Genomic DNA, 18,218 nt, shown 5'->3' on the forward strand with positions numbered 1-18,218 from the left:
CAAGATGACATTTGGCCCCAGCCTTGCTTGATAAACTCCATATTAGGGTTGCAGTTCTTCCACCGGAAAACTGGGTGAGTTGTTGTGATCTAGCTGCCCACACTTCCCCTGACCGGCAGGGAAACATCCTGGTCTGTAACTGACAAGGATGTTTCCCTGCTTTCTTTCCTGCCGGTGGGTCTCCAGATCAAAGTATCAAAAAGTTGCTAGGCAGACTCTTTATATAAGCAGCCATAGTTCAGAGCCCCTTGCCCCTTGCTTTTTGCTCTCCCTACAACGAAGAGGCTCCAATAAAGCGTGATTTGAGAAGAATCTTCGTCTGGTGGCTGTTCTTTCCTGCTGGTCAGAAAGTTCGCCGCACCTGGGCATCTGCTGAGTCTTGAAAGTTCAGAGAGGCTGTGATGCCAGAAGAGTCACTTCTAGAAGCTTCACAGATTGTGCTTATTACAAAATCTCCTTGTAGTTATTTTAAGCATTAAAATTAATCTCTTAGTGATATATTCCAGCTTTTCAAGGGATGTATACTGTGTGAATCTAATGAAGAGAGATTATCACTTTGGTAGCTCATATTAATTTTGACACTGCCTATATAGGAAACAGGGTTAGAAGATATGGCATCTTTCTCCCAGAAAATGGTAAAGAGAAGGCCGATTACACAAATATAGTGATATTTTATTTAGGTTTTCATAAAAATTTGCCTAAATATCAGAAGGGCAAAGCCAAGCCCCTAGAGGTCAGGCAGTGGTGGCTTCCCCTTTTTATCCCAGAATTAGGGAGTCACTCCATTGATCTCAGTACTAGAGGAAACTTAAAAATGAGAGAAGAGAGATACTTAGGCTGCCTGGACTTCTTAATCTGTGGTTGTCCAGCTTTGGTAGAGGTAAGAATTCTTTAGTGATTTGGCTGCTTTGCTTTTATGGTTTTCAGGGTAAATCCCAATATCTGACTTGGGGTATTTGTTATTTGTTCTACACACATCTGCAGGGAGCTTACCAAAATTTTTCCTATGATGCCACCAAACACCCTGTGCACCAGATGGTAAAAGAGGAAATCACTGTGAACAGGAGGCCACATTATTTGTCGTCTTAGGAATAATAGTCTTTGTTCTATAACCAAGATTCCTGATAGGTTCTGAGAGTCCTATGTTTTTGATTTTTGTTAGCTTCTTGAGTTTTTGAGTCTCTTTCCAGCCTCCAGGGAGAGGAATGTTTTGTTTCAAACTAGACATCAGAAGTTCTACAATACGAGATCATAAGAGCAGACATAAGAGTTCCTCTTAATCAAGTCCTGAAAATCTTCACTTATCTCATGATAATATTTTTAATTTTTTTGTTTTAGGAGATTACAATGCAATGACATTTTCCACTTCCATTTCTGGCTTCAAACAATTTTCATGTGTTATGATCTCACAAACTCATGACCTCTTCAACTTTTGACATATCTTTTTATATAAATACCACTTTCACAGTCAATATACTGTCACTTTTATGAGCTTGTTTTCAAGATGAGCCTTTGGTTTTGGGTAGACTACTAGCATTCCTTAGTTGTCTGTAGTATACTTTGTGGAGAGTTAAGGTCCCCAGAAGTTTCAATCTTCCATGGTAGGGTGTCTGTTGGTGTCCTTATGTAGGTGATGTTTAGGCAGCCATGTTGGTAAGACTTCGTATGTTAGCATTCCTAGGAGATACATTACGGCAAAATCTCTAGCTCTTAACACCCTCTCTTTCTGGATGTTTCCTTAGGTGCAGATATTGTGTATGGATGTGTGAGTGAACTCCACAGACCTGCACATTAATTGGTTGTGATTTACTATAGTGATCTTTTTTAAAATAATGGTTTGAAAAAGATTAACTATGAATATTTATAAAGATGTGTCTTCTTATTTTTAAAGTTGTTGTGTTTATAATACCATCTATTTTTAAGTTGCATATACTAACTTTTAAGGCTTTGCGTCATCACCTCTCATTTTAAGTCTGTGACTGGTCTAATTCACAGATGCCATCACTAACATTCTTTTTTTTCTTTATCATGTTCAAAAACAATGAGATGAAATTTGAATTTTTTGAAAATATTTCTAAACAATCTTACTTAAACTTTTGCTGCTTACTTTACAAATTCTACTCAATAAATCTAATATCTTTAATTTTAATCTTATAACTCCAGTGAATTGCTTATTCAGCCTTACACTGTTTCAAATGAACTTTGTATTCATTGATATCTTCTTCAATTCTGTCAGGTTTGACAGTCTGGATTTGTCCTTTTATGTTTTTCTCCTGTGAAATTCCTTCCCGGTTTAATCACTAACCATAGTTTCGTTTTCTTTGCACTGGTCATTTATCTTCCCTACAGTTTTTGCATTGTGGGAAACTCTTTATAGAAGAGTAGAATGAACACCTATCAGCCTAGGTTGTGTTTCTTTGCCTTTAGTTCATTTGCAATGAGAAATGCATTTTAAACTGGTGGATTAATACAATCAACGTGCATTATGTATATTTATGGAAATTTTATACTGAGACCCATAATTTTAATTGATATTTCTGTTCTACATTATTTTATATGACTCTTATAAACACCATGAACAATAGCACTTGGAAAATGGAAACACGTATTTGTCTTACACATGCTGATTATAGCTAATCACTGGGATAATTTATGTTAGGAAACCAAGCACAAGCAGATACCACAGAAAAAAGTCTGGATTATTTTTCAGGCTTATGTTGAGCCTTTTTTCTTCTATCTTCCAGGACAAACCACCGATTCAGGGGTTTCTTTAACCTCAAAAGGTTGGACCCACCATAACCAAATTTTAATCAAGAAAATACCCCACAAATTTACTCAGATGTCAGTGTGTTGGAGGCAATTAATTTTTTTGTTTGTTTTTTTTTTTTCAGAATTGAAGTAGTCTCTTTTAAAAGTCAAATGTTTCTCAACTGTTTGGGTTCCTACAAAGTCCAAAATAAGGTACATATTTCTTAACCCAAAAGGAGAGAACCAGAGTACAAATATAATCAGATCAAAACAAAGTCAACAACTCACTATCTGATGTCTGTGGCTTATCAAGATGTATAGGTACCAAAGCTGGATTGAGTAGTCAGACCTCAACAAACATATCATGTTTTTGTTTGTTTGCTTGTTTGGCTTTGGTTTTCGAAGCAGTGTTTCTCTTTGTATGTTTGGCTGTCCTGTAACTCACTCTGTAGACAAGGATGGTCTTGAACTCACAGAGATCTGCCCGACTCTGCCTCTCAAATGCTGGGATTAAAGGCATGAGCCACCACTCCCAGTTTGACACAACTTGTCTTATAGGTTGAAGCTGGCTCATCTCCATGCTTACTGCTGTTCTTGGTGGCCATTCCATTGTAAAGGTATCTTCAGTGCAAGTGTTTTCACTGAAGCCAAGGTTGCACCTTTACCTATGTCCCCTCCTGGCCTCATACAATTTCAAGCCTCAACTGCTTTCTATGACCCTGTAACTTTAAACTAATACTCTGTGAGAGAATCTTACACATTACTGAGTTTAGCTGTCAGCTTGAGAAGTAGCCTTGGCCTCCTCTCAACTACATTTTCTGTGTGCTGTCCCTGAAGAAATACTTCTCAAAATATTTTACCTCAGTGATGCTGTTCACTTGCTAATCACAGCTGATTTTTCATCCCCAGTTAACTAACATCACGTATCCCCATAAAACAAAAATACTCTTGCTTCAATAATACTGGTACTTACTTATTCACAGCTGATTCTTCAGCTCCACCTTCCCAGACCCCCAATATTCTTAATTCAAATATATCACAATAATGGTGTTGATAGAGTATTTGTGTAATACTGAAATTTCATAATCCAGGCCTTTTCTGTTTGTATTTTTCTCAACATTTTTATCTTCCAAGGTCTCATACAGCCTGCATTAGACTTTGAATACCCAATGTTTTTGTAACCCAAACTTCTAAACACTTTTACCATATCCCTGAAAATATTGTTGTCAGATCTTTCAGGGTAATAAATAACTTACTTTCTGGTGCCAATTGTTTTGTCTTTTGATTCTTTGACTGCTATAAATTCCATGACCAAAAAGTTACTTGGGAAAGAAGGACCTTATATTATCACATCCATATAGACCATCATGAGGGGAAATCAGGGCAGAATATGAACACAGGAACTGAAACAGAGACTATGGAGTAATACTGCTTATTGACTTGCCATCCATGACTAATTCAATCTGATTTCTTATACTCCTCACCCATGACTAACATTGTACATAGAAAATTGGGGCCACCAGCATCAATCTTTAATCCAGAAAATAAGCTAGATGCCAATAGGATGGATTTATCTCCTCCATTGAGGTTCCTCATTCCAAAGGACTCTTCCCTGTGTCATGCTAACAAAAGCCTAACCTATAAATATCCTAAAATATTTATGAAGGTTATTTACAAAAATGTAAATTTATTTAGTATTTTTAAACTCCCACCTGAATTTTATTTAATTTAATATTTTGTTAAAATCCTATGTGTAGAAAACTAGATGGGATAAATAGTAAAACTGGTTGTAAATTTTAATAAATATTTAATGTTGTTAAAATATAAATGTTATCAGCATAATGTTCATGAAAATGTGAAGAGGTGGTTACTTTAGACTACCAAGGAATAAGTTGACAAGGAGAAATGACTGTCTTGCAGGTGATGATATAGTTTTTCTCCAAGAATGAAATCCCTAGGTCAAAGGTGTTAATATAAAAATTAACCCAGTAAATCAAGAAAAAGCAGTGGAAGGCATGGGGGAATCAATATGACCCATAGTCACTATTTCCTGTTTCTACACAACCTCTAGAATTCTTTCTGTGGGGAGGCAAGGGACTTTGTTTTGAATTGTATTTTCCTTTTTGGGTGTAGAAAAACAGCTTTAGCATGCCATGAAACAGTGGACATGTACTTTTGTGATAGCTGAACTTGATTCAAGCAGCTCCAGCTCATAATATTCCACACAAAAGACAGTTTTCTCATGGAAATATAATGATCAATTTTTTCACTGAAAGTTTTCTGTTTTCATCAAAAGCAATCTAAATGATAAACTCATTTGTTTCTTAGCTGCCTTCATTTCTCCATGATGTACTATGAAGTGATTACTTTGAAAAGTGCTAATATGAAATTTTGTTCTATTCTGTGTTTTCTGTCTCAGACATTCTTGTGCCCTATTAGGAATATTTGGATATTCTCATATGATAACAACCAGAAGAGTTTTAAAAACAGTACAAATGTACAAAATAATATTTATCTCTGTCTCAAAATTTGAAATCAAAACAATAACTCCCTTCTTTTTTATTTACATGAACATATACTCATGTTTCTGTCTTTTCATTGTTCTCAGTTCATTATTTGGGGACAATTTCTTTTCTTAAGAATGCTTGCATTGCTAGTAGACTCTTCACAATAATCTCTAATATCATAATAAGGATATTTCTGAACAGTATACCTTTGTTTTCTTAATCAGGTTAATGGATAGTCATGATTTGCCCTGGCCAGTACATAGAAGCCAAATAACTTTCAAAGATAAGTAAATCAGGACTCAACACAGTGATGATTTTTTGTGAGAATTAGTCAATGTGCATACAGTGGGACAAGTGCTATTAAGTGTTGGGTGCAAATGTACTGAGTAAAGCTATCCAATGATAATTAAGATATCAGAAAAAATATTAACCATATATGATTGTTATGATGATTGTCAGGTGTTGGTAGAAAAGGCATTTCAAACAGAGATGAAGTTAAGTAGACATAGTTGTGAAAGGAGATGCTGTAGTTGAAAAACAGCAAGTAAGTGATTACAGAATGAAAGCTGTTATCCATTGACCAGTTATTAGCAATAATGATAAACAGAATTCATACTTGATGAACAAGAAGTTGTACTTCATAATGATTTATTGTATTCTGATGCAAAATCTAATTTGCAAAAGTGTGAAAAGTTTGATATCAGACCAGTTACAAAAAACAACAACAACAACAAAACCACACACACACTAGTATATTACAATTTTGTATTTATGTGCCGGTAGAAATAGTTGTAAATATATTTTAAAACATATGCTCATTTTACCTTTCCAGATTATAGTCTTATTTGATTTATAAATCTTTATTGCTTAAAATAGTCATGTTTACATGACCATCCCATTGAGAGAGAAATAATACGTAAAGATGTGTTGACATTTTTCCTGGTTCCAGAGCAATAGAGTGACAGAACTAAAGTTGGTCTGTATAAACCAGCACCAGTATCCACTTCTTTAGTTAGAAAATCCCTTATTTTCGTATCTAATCTTTATTTTAAGAGGAAAAATTGCAGAAGATATTGAAGAAGGATATTAAGTCCTTAGTATTTGTTTAAGTATTTACCATACTAATTATTAACTGGATTAAGGAAAGTAAGAAATGAATAGAATTTGACTTTCAGGTATATACAAGAAGTGCTAATAGCACCATAATGTTTTAGGCAGGACAATGAGAATGCAGAAACCAAGCAGTGACAGTGTCTCAAAATGTGTGACAGGCTTTCAGTTTAAAACTGAAGGAATAACATGAAAGGAAGACAGCATGTGTTTGAACTTATTAATGAGTCTTTCTTAAATCAGTAAATGAGACATAATATTTGAAGCAACTCATGGTATAAGCACTATGGTCCCCTGAGAGAAATAAAAGACTTCATATACTATCTGCATTGAGCTAGTATCCTCTCTAAGCAGGCGGTACACCACGGTGATTTCAGATGATATAATGAGATTCTGAAGAGATAAAAAGAGATAGTTTTGGCTGGTAATTTTAAGTAGAATATGAGAGAGGAAGCCTGCACAGAACAAGTTCAAAAGCTTTGAACAGGCTCCCACTGAAATATGTGTAGTAATAACCACTCCTGAATCAAGTGGCAGTCTCCAAAGCTCAGAAAAGTAGGACTAGAAAATGTTGAGGTAAAACTTCTGCATTTCACACAATGTTGGAGAGAGAACCATCCAAGAAAACAGAAACATAAATATAACTGGCTAAATATATCTGTATTCAGAAAAGTATTAAGAATGGTGTGTGGGGTGTGTGTGGGTGTGTGTGTGTGTGTTTAGTCAAAAGGTCTGCCTTGGATGTCTTCTTTATACTTTCGACTTTATTTATTTTTCTCAAGTAACTCATTTTTTTATTATTATTAAAAATTTCTGCCTCCTCCCCGCTTCCATTTTCCCTCCCCTCCCCTCACTCCTCTCCCACCACTCCATCCCCCCCCCCAATCCTAAGCGCAGTCAGGGTTCCCTGTCCTGTGGGAAGTCCAAGGTCCTCCCCCCTCCATCCAGGTCTAGGAAGGTGAGCATCCAAACAGGAAGTCAACTTTATTTTTTAAAACAAAATCTTTCACTAAAATACAAACTCATTGATTAAATACCCATCAAGTTCACAAGAACATCCTTTTGCCAACTCTCAGATTTCATTATAGGTTCAATCTATAACTGGCCTTTTATATGGATGCTGCCAACCTAGACTCAAGTTCTCATTATACAGCAAGCCTTTAGTCCATCCCAAGAAACACCTCATACTATGTCAGTGTCTGAGAACCATGCTTATCCCAGGACCATGCTGTTCCATGTGGCCAGTGTTGCCTCCTAAAGCCTAGGAGCATTATTGGGCACTAGCCTCTGCCAAGAGCTATGTCTGGGTCCATAACCCTGTGGAAGTTAGGGTATGAAATGGTACCTATGATGCAAATTGCCACTGAGAATTCTGTAGATGGCCAGGGTCTGGCTGGCCTCCTGAGATTATGTTGATGCTCAGGAACCATGCTGCCACTAGGGTCATGCTGATATGTGAAACCTATGCTGGCACAGGAGCCATTGTGATGTCTGAGGGCCTAGCTGGGTCTGTGGTCCTGTTGTATCTGGTGTATGTGGTGATGTCCATGGCTAGTATTAGCTACCACTTAAGTTCAGATTCAAAACCTTGGTTATGCGTTGGCCCTCCCCAGTGTCCACTTCATCTATGAACTGTTGGAGCATGTGAAAGGAATGAACCTACAGATTAAAAACAGCAGGGTCTCCATGATGCAGGATAACAGAGTATCCAACAGGAGCTCCAGTGAGAGCCCCTTATATATGGTGTAGCAGAAACCGAGGCCTTGAGCCAGACAAATGACTAGTGGCAATGAACACTTGCTAGTAAAGATGAATAATTCAATGCTAAACTGTGTGTTTCAATGGGCCATACCTCCTCCTCCTCCTCCTCCTCCTCCTCCTCCTCCTCCTTCTCTTCTTTTGCCTTTTCTTCTTCCTTTTCCTCTTCTTCTCTGCCTCCTCTTCTTCTTCTCTGCTCCCTTTCTTTCTCTCTTTTATTCTTTCACTCATTTGTTTTTTTTGTTTCACTTTTGTTTTTTTCTCTTTGTTTTGTTTGATTTTTAGTTGTATTTTTTTTTAATTTGGTTTTGTTTTGTGGGAGATTGGAAGAGCAGAGGGAAGATGCAAGAGGAAAGGAAAATAAACGGGATGAGAATGTCATGGCATAAAATACACAAAGAATCAATAAGAGTAGAAAATCTACAAATAATGGTTTGCCATGTATATGTACATATTATATGTACATACAATCCAAGAAAGTTAAAATGATTTTTAAAATTGGTCTAAAAATGCACAGGTACCATCTATGATTCCAGACTATGCTTCCTGACATAAAGTCCTATAATGTATGGAGATAAATGAATAGAAAAAATTCTAATATCTGTTCTTTGTTTTCCCTTCTAAGAACAGAGCTTGAAAGAGCTTTGTAATTTCCTGTCTAAGTATATTGTCAATACTTTGCGTAGCTTCACAGTAGCTCTTGTCAGTCCTCTTAGATGTCCAGTAGAACAAGAGAATAAGCCCTTACTGCTGATGGTATCCCACTCCTTGGTTGTAAGACATAGTTGCAAGCCTCATTCTCACTGGCTAGTTTCCATAGTGCTAGGTCACACTCTGCAGGCATCTCTAGGAGAAATCATATTACCCATTTGTAAACATTAAAAATCCAAAAAGAATATCTGTAGGCCAAGATAAACACCTGTGCCATGGTTGCACAGCTATTGTGAGGGTAACCAACCAACTTTGGATTAGATTTTATTTAAGGTCCCTCCACATGAGGGAGGGAAACAATGCATGATACTGTAAGTCCAGTTAACAATGTATCTGTAGAGATCTAAGGCTCAAGATGAGGACTTAATATTGTTGTTTAGGTAAACAGGCATAGAGCCAAACTGCCTTCTAAATATCTATCTATCTCTCTATATCTATCTATCTATCTATCTATCTATCTATCTATCTATCTATCTATCTATCTATAGACAAAAGCTTTTCTCAGCCATAATTTGAGAAACTTATCTTTACAGAGCTTTCCCCAACATGCAGGCATATCTTTTTAAGTGATACTTAATATTCAACTTATTTTTTATGTATTTTATATGGAAAAATTTAAACAAAATATTTTAAAACAGCTACTTTATTGTTAAAATATTCATTAAAATGTGTGATGATTCTAACTTATTTTTACTTTTCACATTTTTTTCTGTTCTTTGGGGATGTTTAGTGACTATAGGAAAATTTATAATTATTGCTTCTCATTTTATGGAGAATGTAATTATGATTTTAACAGGAATTTTACATAATTTATAAATTCCATTGGATGACATGAATATTTTAATAAAATACAATACAGTAGAAAGATAAACTATATTTGCAATGAGAATATTGGTATTAGTCTTGACATAGCCACTGAGTTGCCAAATTACAAAGTTTTACCTGAAAATTTCACTTTTCATCTATGTCTATTAGGTTCTGTTACTTCCCAAGAGCATAGATTGAATAATGTCAATAACTCAGAAATATTTAATGCATTCCAGAAATACCCAGAATACATAGCTCAAATGCTCAGGCAACTGTAATTATCTTAATCTGAATGAAGTTCAGTGGCTGATAGTTGATGTTATATAGGAGTATGATATAATTGAATAAATTTAGACCCTATGCTTTCTCTTCATTCCTTCTTCTCTTCATTGGTCCAGCAAGAATTAAAATTGGAGAAGTACTTTTCAAACAAAAGAAAGGTAGATAAATTCTTTCAGTAGGGTGAAAAAAAATTATCACACAACATGCACCAAATTAATAATTTCTACAAAGTTTAATCTTGCTTTTGAAAATGTATGTATTTCATGGGTAGACATTGATGAAGATAATTAGGGTAATTTGACTTGTGGTGTAAAATTCATATATAATTTTAAAACTGAGAAAGTAATAAAGTAAAATATTTAAATATTTCTTACACATTTATCCACATATACACTTTATACTATCTCATCCCATTATCATCACATTACCGCCTCCCATGATAGCAGGACATGGTATAGCTTTCTTCTTTGTCCTTATAGGTTTACAGAAGATGATGTGGCCCAGAAAAAAAGATATGCCTCTTTCTCGTTTCAAGATCAGAATTTAAGACTTGTGTGTGGTATCACATCTTTAGTTGCAACATTAGGGAGGTGGAGAGAGGAGTGATACAAATGGGTGGAGAGAGGGATATGTGGTGGGATATAAGGCAGGAGGAGAGAGAAGCTTGGGGCTTTCAGTCTGAAGACTTGTAGAGAAAGGAAACACTATTTGGTCTGAGGATTTTTAGAGGTAAGAGCTGGCTTCTCTGCTTCTCTGATCTTTCATCTTTCACCTCCTAATATCTGACTCTGTGTTTTTATTATTAAAAACAATCAGAATTCACACAACACTTTTCTTGCTTTATGGTCAGCAACAAAGGCCTGTGTGTTCCCACCTCAAGATCCCGATCAAAGGCGTATGCCTTCCTACCTCAAAGGTCGGGACTGGAAATGGATTCACTCTCTTCAAACCAAGCAAAAATTTCTCACAGGTGTGGCCTCCATTTGGGGACTGTAGTTTATTACAGATATAGTCAAGTTGACAATCAAGAATAGCCATCACAAATCCATTTCTTCTGAACTTGATACATAATTGTTTCTCTTTATGTCATGGTCAATGTTCAAGTGAAAACAATTGAATGTCATAATAATGCCTAAACAAAATATAACTATCTTATATACAATCACAAACACATTGTATATTTAACTGGGTAATAATTATACCTAACATGATAGATCTATCCCAAGTGCATTATAAATTTAGAATAGGTGGCAATTTTTCTTGGGGAAAATCTTTTATATCTCAAACTTAAACATGATAATCATTGGTATTCTCTTATTTGATAAAGAATTGAAAAAATATCTTTACAAAATCATTTTAACAATATACAAAAAGAAACACTCAGGTTAACTATAACCATCATTTATGTAACTTGCCTTAGCTGGTATTTATAACTTCCTTCGTTCACTATTCATTTCTTCCTACTATTCTATTACTTCTCTTCCTACATTTTTACTACTATATTTTCTGCACCCTTGGCAAGAATCTTCATAGTTCTTGGCACTTTTCTTTGAAGAGTGACACAACATTTCATTTCTGAAGGGTCTGTGCCCTTTGAAATCCTGTCTAGATTAGGCTGTTATAGTTTTGCACTGACTTTAATCACAGGACATGATAGCACCAAGATATGCCCTAAAGTATCTCCTGTGTGCCAGTCATATTTCTTAACTTCATTGTGCAGAAACAATTCATTTTCTCCATGTAATCTGGATTAATAACCCATGCTAACACTGTAATTACTTTCTTACCTTGTTGTTTTAAGTGAACTAGAAGCCTAAAGTAATCAGAGGGGACAGAGCTTCCAATTCTATGGAATATTTGTTGTGGCACCTGGCAGAAGTACTATACCCTCTGGAAGCAAAACTTCCTCACAATTTATAGTCACAGGAATAGAAAGCAAATTTTCCTAGTGATTCACTAAAGGCAATAGTAGAACTATTCTTTTTTCAACCCCTTGATTCCTGGATTCTTGAATCCTAGCTAAGGGAGAAACTGTAACATATATTGTCTGATTCAAAGCATATACTGTGTTGTGGAAAAACCCTGTCCCAGCCTTCCAGGCTGCTCTCACCTAACTGGTGCTGCAACTCTGTCTTCAAAATGCTATTCAAACATTATCAGGTAAGCTACCTCAGGACAGTGAGGAAATGATAAAGACCAGTGAATTTCAAGATTGTGGGCCCCCAGCGCTACACTCCTCTGACTGTGAAATAAATTCATTGGTCAGAAGCAATGTGTAGAATACCGGGACAACAGTTGAGGCATTTGTTAAGGGCATGCATAGTAGTTTTGGCAGAGGTATTACAGGCAAGAAAGGCAAATTTATAACCAGAATAAATATCTAGTCCAGGAAGAACTTTATTCTTTACACAGAGAAAGTGGTCCAATGTCGTCAACCTGCTTCCAAGCCATTGATTGACTGGCCACTATAAAAAATAGATTCATACTTGAGGCTCAGTGTTGCCTTCTGCTGTTAGCAAATCTGGCACTCAGCATCAGCTCTATCTAGATCAGCCTCAATGGAAATCAATGTTGTCAAGCCCATGCAAAATCCCTATCTTTGCCACCATGTCCACATAATGCAGGGGCCCATTGGGCAATGATATGAATGGCTGGGGAAATAGATTGGCTTTCCACAGAATGGGCCATCCCATCTCCTTGATTACTGAACTCCTCCTCAGCTGAAATCACCCATTGATGAGCATTTCTCTGAGACACAATTATCTTTATATCCTTTGCCCATTTGGAGAGCTCTGCCCACATCCTTCTTCCCAAAATGTCTTTCTCACCAATTTTTCAAGCATGCTCTTTCCGTGTCCCTGACCATAAAGCCAATCAATGAAGAAAAGCACATCTGGTTATTTGTCCTTCCAAACAAACTATGATCACGTATTCTACCCACTGTGAAGACATCTCTTCCATATTTTTTTTCCAGAAAGGGTTTGTGATGCTGCAGCTGTCCACGTCTGGACAGTGCTTTCATAACTTGGAGAACCATCAGTATTGCATGCCCTAGTATTCTCTTCTTCTCATCTAATCACAAGGAACACCCCATAAGGTTATAGGTGCACGCTTAGAAACAGAAAACATTGTAACAATAGTAGAAACCATAAATATTTTGGCGACTTCTTCATGTATTTTGCCTATACCTCTAGGACCTGCTCAGGCCCACCACATACATTTGATATTACAATGATGCTGTGCATAGCCTATTTTATAATTTGATGTGTCAGATAAAACCCATTCATCATGGGTACCTCAGACTATATAGGAACTTTGTGGCCCATTGTCAAATACTCAGTTTCTACTATACCCCAATAGCTATCTTCCAAAGGGAAAATCATTATCTGAAGTGATGGTAAAGCCTTATTTCAAAATCTCAAAGTTATTTTTTTGTGATTCATGTGTAGGGAACTGCTAGAGGCTCCAGACAGCATCCTTTTTTTTTTTTCTAATGACACCTTAAGCACCATTGGGCCTGCTGGATCATACGGTCCAAGTAGTAGGGGAGCCTGTACAGCAACCTGGATCCCTTAAAGAGCCTTCTCTTTTCCCAGGTTCCACACAAAAAAAGATGTTTTCTGAGTCACTTGGTATACATGCCAGAGTAACACACCTAAGTGAGAAACTTGCTGTCTCCAGATCCAAATAGGGCCACTAAATATTGTCTTTCTATCTTGGTGGTAGGAAGGGTCAGAGGTAATAACTTATCCTTCTCCTTGGAAAAAGAAATATCTCTACAAGCTCCGATTCACTGAAATCCTAGACATTTCACTCAAGTGGAAGTCCCTTGACTTTTGGTTGGCTTTGTTTCTCATCTGCTAATACATATTTGAGTTACCAACAAGTTCAAAGTCGTTGCTACTCTTGCACACTTTGTCCAATAAACATAACGTAATGCATACATTTGCACCAATGTGATATTTTTAAGATACAGATAGTCAAGATCCCTTCTAATTGAGTTATGACATAGTCCTGGAGTATTAATATATTCTTGAGGTAAAACTGTAAAGGTATACTGCTGCCATGGCCAAACAAAAGCAAATCATTTCTGGGGGTCCATATTGACAAAGGCATGTTCTAGATGAATAGCTGCATATCATGTAACAAAAGATGTAATAATTTGTTCAAATAAGGATACCACATCTGGTATAGCAGCTGCAACTAGAGTCACTACCTAACTGAGTTTTCAATAGTCAACTGTCATTCTTCTCCTTGATCCACCTTTGTAGCACGGTTAATAAATACTCAGAAATAGAAATTGGGTCATAGAAGCAGCCAGCCACTGGCTCTCACCACTACCTCAGACCAAAATGGTGACCCTGCCTCCAGGAATCTCAAAATGATACTGAGACTAAGAGCTATCTCCTCCCATTTTATAATCCTCTCTAATTCTGGAATTAAGGGCATGTACCACTACCTCTCGGTTTCTATGGGAAGCTAGTGTGGCTACTAGGATTAAAAGTGTGTGCCATTGCTTTCTAGCCATTAAGGCTAATGAATGTGGCTTTTTTTACTTTTCTGATACGTGGGTAAGTTTTACTTATTATTAAAAAACAAATGGAATGCCACTACAAATTTGTCTTACGAACTTGTCTGTCTCTTAATTCAAGGGTCTAGGGCTGCAAATTGCCCCAAGTTTGGAAACTGATTCACAAGTCATGAATATCTGTTGTGATCAGTACAGCCTTTCTTCCATTTGCTTGAGAACTTTTCCCCTGATACATATCAAACAAAAATTCAGTAAGCTTCTTACCTATTTTATCACTAGAAACACCATGATTGATTAACCGGTACAAAAAGTGCATACAAATCATGCCATAATAAAACATACTTTGCCTGTGATGATCTTTATGGGTTAGGTCAATTTTAACGTTGTTTTCTCTGTGCTACCCATTACCCTAACTATAATCACATTGCCTTTGGAGATTCAGTGCTGCTGCCACTGGCTCTGGCAAACTCAGGGTTCAATTCAAAACACTGGGTTTAATTCATCCCAGTAAGCAGAAGTCTTTCCAAACCTAAGATCTGGCACAATGAAAAGGGTGACAACAAAATTCTTCATATGTGCTGGTGCCTCTCTCATAATTTGTATCTTATAGGAATGTTAAAGGTCCATGTCTTCTCAGTCTTCCCATTATGGAGGATTAGGTTTTACATAGTGTACCTACGCCACCATTGCAATTTTTCTGAGACTTAAAAATCTCCTCATTAACACTAAATCAAGGGATATCCCATAACTCCTATATTTTTTCATCCAGCCATCTTTTGGTAAATGCTTCAACCAGCCACTCATACTTTTTACTTCTTTTTTTTTTTCCTGTGTGATCATCTCTGTTAAACTTATAGTATCTTCTCAGAGGGCCCATATCAATAAACTCAGTTTGTGCCAGTTTTATATTTCTTCCACCATTATCCAACACTTTTAAAGTCAATTCCCACACATATTCCCAAGATTTCTGCTTAAACAAGCTAGAAAACTCATTAAGCTCTTTAGTAGTACAGCATACTTCCTTAATGACTATACTTTCTATCTCCTCTCTGGAAGCCTGCTTTGCCTTAAGTCTGGCTAAAGGTCTAGGGGCTACTATTGGTGGATCCTGAGGGATATTAGTATTTATTTTATTGCCTTGCATTTCCTTCAGAGAAGATTACTGTTATTTTAGCAGATAAGAAGGATCAATTTTCACACTCAAAGGTGGAAAAAGTAGTATTTCAGGGGTGTTGTATGAGTACCTATTCTTCTGAGGGTAGAGAGACTACTCCCTCAGGTGAGATCCCATGATAATCTGAGGATTCAATGTTCTCAGCTTCAGTAGAGTCCCCCCACACATGTCTCTCTCAAGTAACAAGATCCCATTCTTTACCCATTAATGCCCCTCCTTTAAATTTACACACCCTATAAGACTGGGTGTTAAATTTTTGTTGGAATTCAATCAATTTTATAACGAGGGCTTTGGTTTGATTTTCCACTATTTGAGCTCTAGGGCTGCTGGACAGAAGTTTTTTTGTTGTTGTTTTGTTTTGTGGGTTTTTTTTTGTTTTTTGTTTTTTTTTCCCAAGCATACTTAGAAACCTTTAGACTGTTGAAATACATCTGTAGCCAATCAATTATGGCACCAGTTTCATTGAATTCCTATACCATATTCTGAGATGCTATAAGTTGGTTAATTTTTATCATTCCTACCTTTTATCAACCATCAAGGGAAGCTAAGAGCAACCATCCAGCATCATTGTTTTCCTTATTTTGGCATAAACTGTTAGATATTTGATATGCAGTGTCCCAAATCTGCTGATACCCACAACTGGTGAAACATATTTGGTGAAAGAGATTAATCAATTATATGTATCTCCTTATGTTTGTAAAATGGTTTACATCACGGGCTTTTAGTATGTTATAACTTCCCAGGAGAGGTTTTCATGATGAGAGATGCTTTCAAACTTATAGGTAGTATATTGGGAAAGTCTACTCCAGATACTAAAAAGATTCATTCTTACACTTACGTTGTTCTGGTACCAGAATCTGTATTAGTTAAGATTTTCAAGATTAGCAGAATTTATAGAATGAATATAAACATGTGGCCCAGATTGAAGGTGTGTCTTTCCACCTCAAGGTCCTGATCAAAGGTATGTGTTTTCCTACATCAAAGGTCCAGACTAAAAATAGATTTACCCACTTCAATCCAAGCAAAAAATATCTCACCAATGTTAACTCAATTTCTGCATTTTATTTCATTCCAGATATAGTCAAGTTGACAACCAAGAATAGTAATCCACCACAAGAATAGCTGTGTGATGTGGGTATGTCCTGGACAAATAAATTTACTTGATTTGCGTCTATTTTCTAGGCCAAAGCAATGGCCCCCATAAACCCAGCTGGAGGCTTGGTTAAACCTTCATAAAGTAACTAAGGAATAGCAATGTCATGATATTGAAACTCTCTATTACATTAATGCAAGTATAAATTTCTCATTAACTAAAATCTCTTGTCTTTGCTTTACTCTGTATCTGTCCTTGTCTTAAGTAACAGGTCAGAGAAGTAGTGACTTAATGCTGCCAAAACAATCATGCAAAGCAGGAAAGTTAATCACTGAATGTCAGCTTCAACCTCAGAACTCAGCAGTCTTTTGTATGCCAGAATGATAAAAACGCACTAAGAATGACCACTTTCATTTTATTTGTGGGAAATTTATTGAGAAAACTTTTACTCTCCTATAGTTTGAAAGTGTCCCAACTTCAGTCTTCAAATTCACAGAGATATGAGATGAGTGAGTCCTACATGGTCACTGGGATTAAATTACATCATGAGGCTATGACAGCCATGTTGGTATTAGTTAAATTGATCAAAAAATTTTTTTGAGGGTGAAACATCCTTCATAGAATCATAGGTTTGGCCAATTTGTTTAAAGCTAGTGTCACTGACTTGAGAGTCAGTGGGACCTGTAGGAAGTGGATTTCTGCATGATTTCTCTCTCCTTTTGCTCCCTCAGTCTCTTGGTCAGACAAAGGATGAAACGAAACATAGCCACAACTCCCACTCCCCCGACAATGTATTATTATGGGCTGCATCATCAAATCAGGAGTCATAATAAGTTCCTCCTCACTTAAACTGCTTCTTGTCAGATCTGTTGGTCACAGAAACATGAAAGATTTATGCCTATGGGGGCTCACATTGTCTTGCCATTTGATGCCCTCTGCCGTGTTGGTTTTCAGCAACAGTTGACGTCATAGTCTGTCCACTATTGTAAACTCAGACATCTATAGAAGCATAATAAACTGATCAAGATATACTTCAATACAAGATCATTCAAATTGAATAAAAACTTCAGGCATTTATAATTTACAACTATATTGTATATTGCTTGAATTATTTCCTTTAAATGCGGTTTTTGTAGCAATAACTTTAGTGAAGTAATTTTTATTGTTAATTAGAGTGAAGAATTGAGGAAAATGAAATGCACAAGAATAAAAGAGGCATTTTTATATCTCTCTATAAAATTTTGTATATAATAGATCATTCATATAAATAGTTCACTTTATATGACACATTCTTTCTCATGTAATGTATTTCCCAATAAACCAATTAATACACATAGTATATATGCTCTGTAGAGTTTGCCTTTAAAGAAGATTAATGTTTTGAAGAAATTATTTTAATAAGAAACACAAGCATCCTCAAAGTAAATTGCATAAGTTTTCAATATTTTCTTTTCATGGGACTCATAAAATCAATTATGTATAAGAAGAATAAAATAA

Source organism: Microtus ochrogaster, unplaced genomic scaffold, assembly GCF_000317375.1.
Source record: "Microtus ochrogaster isolate Prairie Vole_2 unplaced genomic scaffold, MicOch1.0 UNK9, whole genome shotgun sequence".
Classification (NCBI taxonomy): Eukaryota; Metazoa; Chordata; class Mammalia; order Rodentia; family Cricetidae; genus Microtus; species Microtus ochrogaster.